This window comes from Ambystoma mexicanum (genome assembly GCF_040938575.1).
Source record: "Ambystoma mexicanum isolate Mex_15411 chromosome 12 unlocalized genomic scaffold, UKY_AmexF1_1 Mex_chr12_unloc.2, whole genome shotgun sequence".
Taxonomy (NCBI): Eukaryota; Metazoa; Chordata; class Amphibia; order Caudata; family Ambystomatidae; genus Ambystoma; species Ambystoma mexicanum.
Genome location: NW_027182323.1, coordinates 7615807 through 7621988, shown reverse-complemented (window position 1 = coordinate 7621988; position 6182 = coordinate 7615807). Strand labels below are relative to the sequence as shown.

Here is a 6182-nt window from a genome sequence, read left to right as displayed (position 1 = left end):
CCACTCTTGCAATGCTGTATACTCCCCTGGGGTCAGGAGTGGCAGGGAGCGGTGTGTGGGGGTCATCTCCAAAGAATAAATGACACACCTGAAAGTTATTTGCATGGCCAGTCACTGACAGATTCCGACCTGCATTCCAGAACACCTAATTTTCCAGAAGCGCTCCTCTGAATTTGAAATGTGCAAGTCCCCAGTTTGAAACCAGATAAGAGTGCCCAATGGGTTAATGGACTGACTTCAGACCTCTCTGTATAACCTGCAGGCCACACATCCAGTTCTGGTGAGACTCCGATGCATGTTTGCTTGATAGGCTGGGAACTTTAGTCATCTCGCCTGGTCTCGAGAAGTTGCCCTGTTTGATTCGCAGCACAGAAAACTTATCAGCACTGACATTAAGCTTCACATATTTTCCTCATGTCAGTCGGGTGCAGAGAGACACGTTTGTATGCTGTGGGTTACCGAGGTAAGAGTGCACAAAACATAGGCACAATTGATAGTGGGCTTGCAGGCACTTGGAGGGGCACTAGGCGTTGGGTGACCATGCATGGCTCCACTTGTAACACACTTTTCAAAACTGTCCATCAGCCACCAAAATGCAACCTCCCCCCAAACAAAAGTTGAGAGTTGCTCAAACCCTGTATTTATACCTCAGGGGATTCAGGGCACTGTAGTTTGCATCTCATTTCCTTCACTGCTGTCAGGGGCGGACTGCCCTATCGGACGTTCTGCCACCGGCAGAATGCAATTCGGACTCGGGATGGCCTGGGGCCAGTTTTACAAGCCACCCTGGGGCCAGTTTGGAATATAACATTATTTTTGCGATTGAGTAACTTAAGTTACTTTAGGCAAGGTAATGTTACATATTGCTCTGAGTTACTCGCCGCCGCACAGCTGATGGAATGCAGAAGGCATCCATCAAAGAAGGTTAACACTTAGTAAGTGTTAACTTTGCCTAGATGAATGCACACAATAGCTGAGGCCGTGATGGGCAGTGTGTGTCCCCAGCCATCTGCCGGTGTGGTGCCAGGTTAAACACCAAATTGTAACAAATTGTCCTGGGGGTTGGGAGGGAGAGAGCTGAGAGCTCGCCTTCTGATATGGGCGGTTCCTGTCCTGTGTTGTGTGCATGTTTGTTTTGGGTTAGGGTGGTGCGCGGGGTGACCTGCCTAGTGTATAGTCCTCCTCGCTGTGAGCGTCGGGGCAGCGACCAGGCAACTGCCAGGGGCCTGCTGCTGCAATGTGGCTTGGGCTGGCTTGGCAGTCAATCACGTGAGCGGACCGCATGTGCATGGTGTATTGTGCTGCTGGGTCTGGGTGCGGTCGGTCACTCACCACGACAGCCCCCCGCACATTTGGTAAACAAGGAAGGAATTTTTGACATGGAGTAGCAGCCTGCAGGCCTCTGGCCCTCTGGCTATTGCAAAGCAAAGCACATGCAACTTGCAAGTGTAACAACAGCGACAAGGCCTCTATCCGGAGCTACAGCAGGCCAACAGAAGGCTCCGCCTAGCTCAACCCAGCTCTGCAACCCAGCCGAGGTGGACAGCAGAAGACATTATTTGTGCATGCACGTGGGCCGACGTGATCACAAATAGTAAGTAAAGATAAAAACATAAAATAAAGGGGCCAGTGCCCGGCCAGGTCATCTACCCTTTATAGCTTTTTTTACTCTGGAGGACTGGACTGGGCTTGTAGACCGTCTGCAAGCCCAGTACTCGAGGCCCATCCACTCCATGCAAAGACCCCTGCTGTTAAGCAACTTAAATTAACTAGTGATTGCCCTGAAGCTGCTGCCGTCTGAAACCTCTTTAAAATGAATAGAAAGGACCCGGCTACTTCTTGAAAAGGATAGATGTGCTGAAGGTCAAAAGGAGAAAGAAAGCAGAGCAGCCATCCATGCCATAGACCCGTTGAAGCATTGCTTCATTTAGAAGTCACTGTAGGCATGCCGCTAAGAGCACACCGTTTATTTTGCAGTTTTGCTTGCTTTGTACTTTTATTCTCTTGTTACTAGTATTCCTAGTGCTACCAGTAAATCTAAAAATATATGTATTTGTTAAAAATGAACCTTTATTAAGTTAACTGAATGAACAAGAAAATAATTCCCAGCACCAGATAGCAGAGTGTGTATAACTGAAATGACATACCCAGCGGGTAAACTGCCCAATGTACACATACTTCAATGGAACATGACATCATGAAAACATCCTTTTTGACAGAGTGAAATGTCCCAGTAACAATCTATATATCTTAAAGAAATATGTGCCCTAAGATCCCATTCCCTTATCTTTTACATTTCTAACAGTGAATACGCTAAAGTGTACGCATGGCAGAGTTCAATGATTTGTTTGATCTAACACAACTGTCTGTTCCATTCTGTATAGTTCAGGAAATCATGCTCCGAGTTTAGTTTCTTTTTCAAACAATTAAGTTCCATTGTGCGGCTGGCCCTGCCCATTTCTGTAACTCTCTCTCTGTAGGATCGTGCAGTACATGGAAGTGCGTGTAAACGGACTACATGCCTCCACACATTCTGCGTGTTTTATGTTCATTTAAATCGGCCGAGACGAGGTCCATGACTGCAGAGATGTTTTGGAGAGACTAACCCACCCTGTGCTGGTATCAATTTGCGACGCACATACACACTGCATATGCATACAAATATTTTTTTTATTTCTAAACTCCCCTTTTACCTGCAGTGATCTTCTTTATGGTTGGTGCAGGTCAGCAACACAGCACGCTCCACCTGATGACTGATATCTTGAAATATGCACCAAAAGTAGTTGCTTTATGTCACTAATCAAATTTTTTCAACATCGCTTTCATGGACAACGAGCAGATGAGGCATTCCAGCAATTATTAATCTGCTGATGCATCAGGTCCGGTTCTCTGGGGAGAGTACCTTGTGGTTAGCCTGGGGCAGGTAGACAGATTGGAGAATGGTGGTTCAATGTGTATGCTTCTGATGAAAAAATAAGTTGAATTAGTGCTTGGAAATGCAGGGCAAAAGATTAGATCTGTTCAGTTTTAGGTCTCTTGAAACGTGGCTCGTTCATTCAACGCCGAGCACACTCCACACAGTTTTGACCTAGCACAGCCAGTTTGATGCACCCTTCTTCCACCACTACTGCTGTAAGGGCCAGCCGTGTGCTGGAGGATCTGAGAGTTGATGGCAATGGGAACTTTGCAGGCATAGAGTCCCTGTCTATTGCCGCTCAGCATGTGAGTGCGCTTTACGTGGAAATGCCCCAGAAACTGCAGGCACATGCAGTTCACTGCAAATTTTGCTCAGTCCTGTGAACGAGACTGTAAATATGGAGCCAGAAAGTGCATTAATGTATTATCCTAATTATGTGCCTTTTTTAAGTGGACTCGCTTAACAGAGCAAAGCACAGAAGCATCATTGAGACACAAAGTTTACATATTTACTCTGCTGCTCTTATGATGCAGCTATCTGTGTGCCAGCAACAGAGCTTCACCAACCAAAAAGCACCTGTTTAAAAGAAAAACCCTCTTCAAGGTTCATGAATTCCCACCTGAATTCCTTTATGCGCTACAGAGTGCCTTGACCAATGGATAGATGAATGGATGGATGGACGGCATAGGTTGGTGTATATAGTAATGGATCCATGGATGGATGGATGGGCAGGAGGAAGTTGGGCCAGCTGGAATTTTGTGACAATGAATCTCCATATCAGTGTTTATTGCACAACTTATTTTGTTGCATGTGTTAAATCACTGAAAGTACAGTGTGTTTATATAGATTTTTCAGGTTGCCATTATCTCACCTTCTGGGACGTATAGCTTACTATTCAGGATGTGAAAATTAAAGCCACAAAATATTCTTTTGGCTTAACATGTTGCTATACGGATTTACATGTTGTCATGTGGCTCGATTATGCCATTTCTGTTTTTTGTAAGTAAACTCTATAAGACATTATTACTGAAGGCCTTGAAATCCAAACTATTTGTACCCAGTCAAGCTTGGAAGGTATGTGATCAAATTTGAAGAGTGGCGCTTAGCGTTCAGCCAAAGTTTGTGATCCTCCTAGTCCATTCCACCCACCCCCCTCCAACAGCTGTTTGGCCATCCCACTCCCTCCTTTTTGGATGCAGCCAGAGTACCACTAGTTTCGTATTTCCACTTCCACCACTGCACACATCACAGTCCCCAGAATTGTACAGCACATGCATTAATCCACTCCTTTTCATGCATAGCCTGTTCTTGCAGGGGTGAGTTGTCGGATTGGCTTGGGGTCCGCAGTGGCACCAATGGAGAGTGGTAGATTGAGGCAGCGTGGGCCAGCCCAGGTACTCGCATTCACAACGTGGGGTGTATCTGTGATTCTTCTGTAATGCCGGGTGATGCCTGTGCGACACACAACCTAATTCAACAGATTCCTGCGGCAGGTGTGTTCACCCACTGGATTATCATACCGGTGCGTGGCCTCGAGCATAACGTGTTCTTGCAGGAGCTATGCCCTGCAAGTTCAGAGAGTTGTGGTATCGCCAGCGGTAACAGGTGGCCCCAACAAAGTGTGGGAGTTGTTGGCAGTGTGTGCCAGGTACTCAAGACCAGCTTACAGGATGTGAGCTGCCTCTGTAAGGCAGGTCACACCTGATACCATAACATGCCTCCACAGATTTCTGCAGCAGGTGTAGTCGCCCATTTGGTTATCTTACCGGTGCATGCAATGTTGTGAATTGACGTGATTCACGGATGCTGGTTTGAGGGCCCCTCTTTTTGAGGCGAAGGACTGGCCACTTTTCTTTTAGGTGCCCGGCCGTCTTTCTTGTCCCAGTCCGAGCCTGACTGCTATATGACAGCTTTTACGCACTCTCGTGGTCATGCAGGAAGCTGATCAGCAGGCAAACCTTCCCTCCAGCATCCCACCAGAAAATGGAGGCTGGCTCCATCCCTGGATCTATACCGCAAGGGATGCAGGCCATTCTAGTATACATCACATTTCCTTCACTGTTGACAACTTTCTGCGCCGTCTAGCGGTGAAATTCGATCAGCATGACTAACTCCCCTCACCCTCTCTGGTTGTAGACGACTTTTTCTGCAAGGGAAATCACCTTCAGTAAAAATGTTTATGGGTGAAATGAGCTCAGCAGGTGTTCTACTTTTCAACATTGTTTTTTTTTATCCGATTCTGTAGTATTGTGGCAAGTTTTAGATGCAGAATCATTAGCATATGCAGAACAAAATCGAATCTGAAAACTATTATTGGTAGTCTTAAGGAGAGTTTGAATGTAATGATAGCAGTGACAGCATGGAAGCCAATATACATAAATGCAATTGGCCTGGGTTTCTGGTATAAGCCGTGTTGAGGTACAGAACGACAGTGCCTTCTTAGCGCAGTAGGCAGCGCGTCAGTCTCATAATCTGAAGATCGTGAGTTCGAGCCTCACAGAGGGCATTTACTTTTGACTATTCATTAGAATTAACTGCTTCGGGCCTTTTCAACCTTTACTTTTAAATATTATTCTCCTTCGGCTGTTGTGCAGATCCATGAAATCACTGCACATTCTCACTCCAATTCATCCATTCATAAATCAAGTCATCCATTAATAAATCACATTAATTGCAGTAACAGTGGCCTGGTTTTCGATTAATCTCAAAGGAACGCGGGATTACCAGCTCATGTCATTCAAAGTGCAGGAGAAAGATAGTTTGTGCTCGTGTGTAAAAAAGCATGTGATCCAGGCAACGTATGGTGCCGCACTCAAACCAATATATATGGATCCGGGGGAATCTCATCACGGATTACGTTGAAGGTTGACAGGAGATTTCAAAAAATGAATTCCCAAAATCACACAGGTCTGCCATTTTCTTGATATCCACTCCTGTCAATAAGAATGGTCCAGTGCCTTTGAAAGCCTACCGGTTAGTTATCAAGGCAACCTATAGATTCAAGAAAGCATCCCATTTTGGGTCCGAGAACAAGACAACTGCAGTTGCTTCATCTGAGCTGTACATTGAAACACAACACAAAAACCAAAGTCTAGCATCATCTACTCTCGGGGCATTATGTACTAATGTGCTTTAAATGGGCGGGTACTTGCCAGCCCAGAGTAGCGGCATGTCTTTTATCGGAAAGACTATGGTGTTCCTTACGAGTTTGCCGGTAAGCCGCCAACAGCAAACACAGCTTACTGCTTCCACCGCCCGATATCCC

General features: G+C 45.9%; 1 non-coding gene across 1 annotated transcript; it reads left to right on the top strand.

Annotated features, from left to right (window-relative positions):
• Window positions 1-5350: 5350 nt before the first annotated feature.
• TRNAM-CAU (transfer RNA methionine (anticodon CAU)) lies at window positions 5351-5423 on the top strand. Its single transcript has one exon. It is a non-coding gene; the product is annotated as a tRNA-Met (tRNA).
• The last annotated feature ends 759 nt before the right edge of the window (window positions 5424-6182 follow it).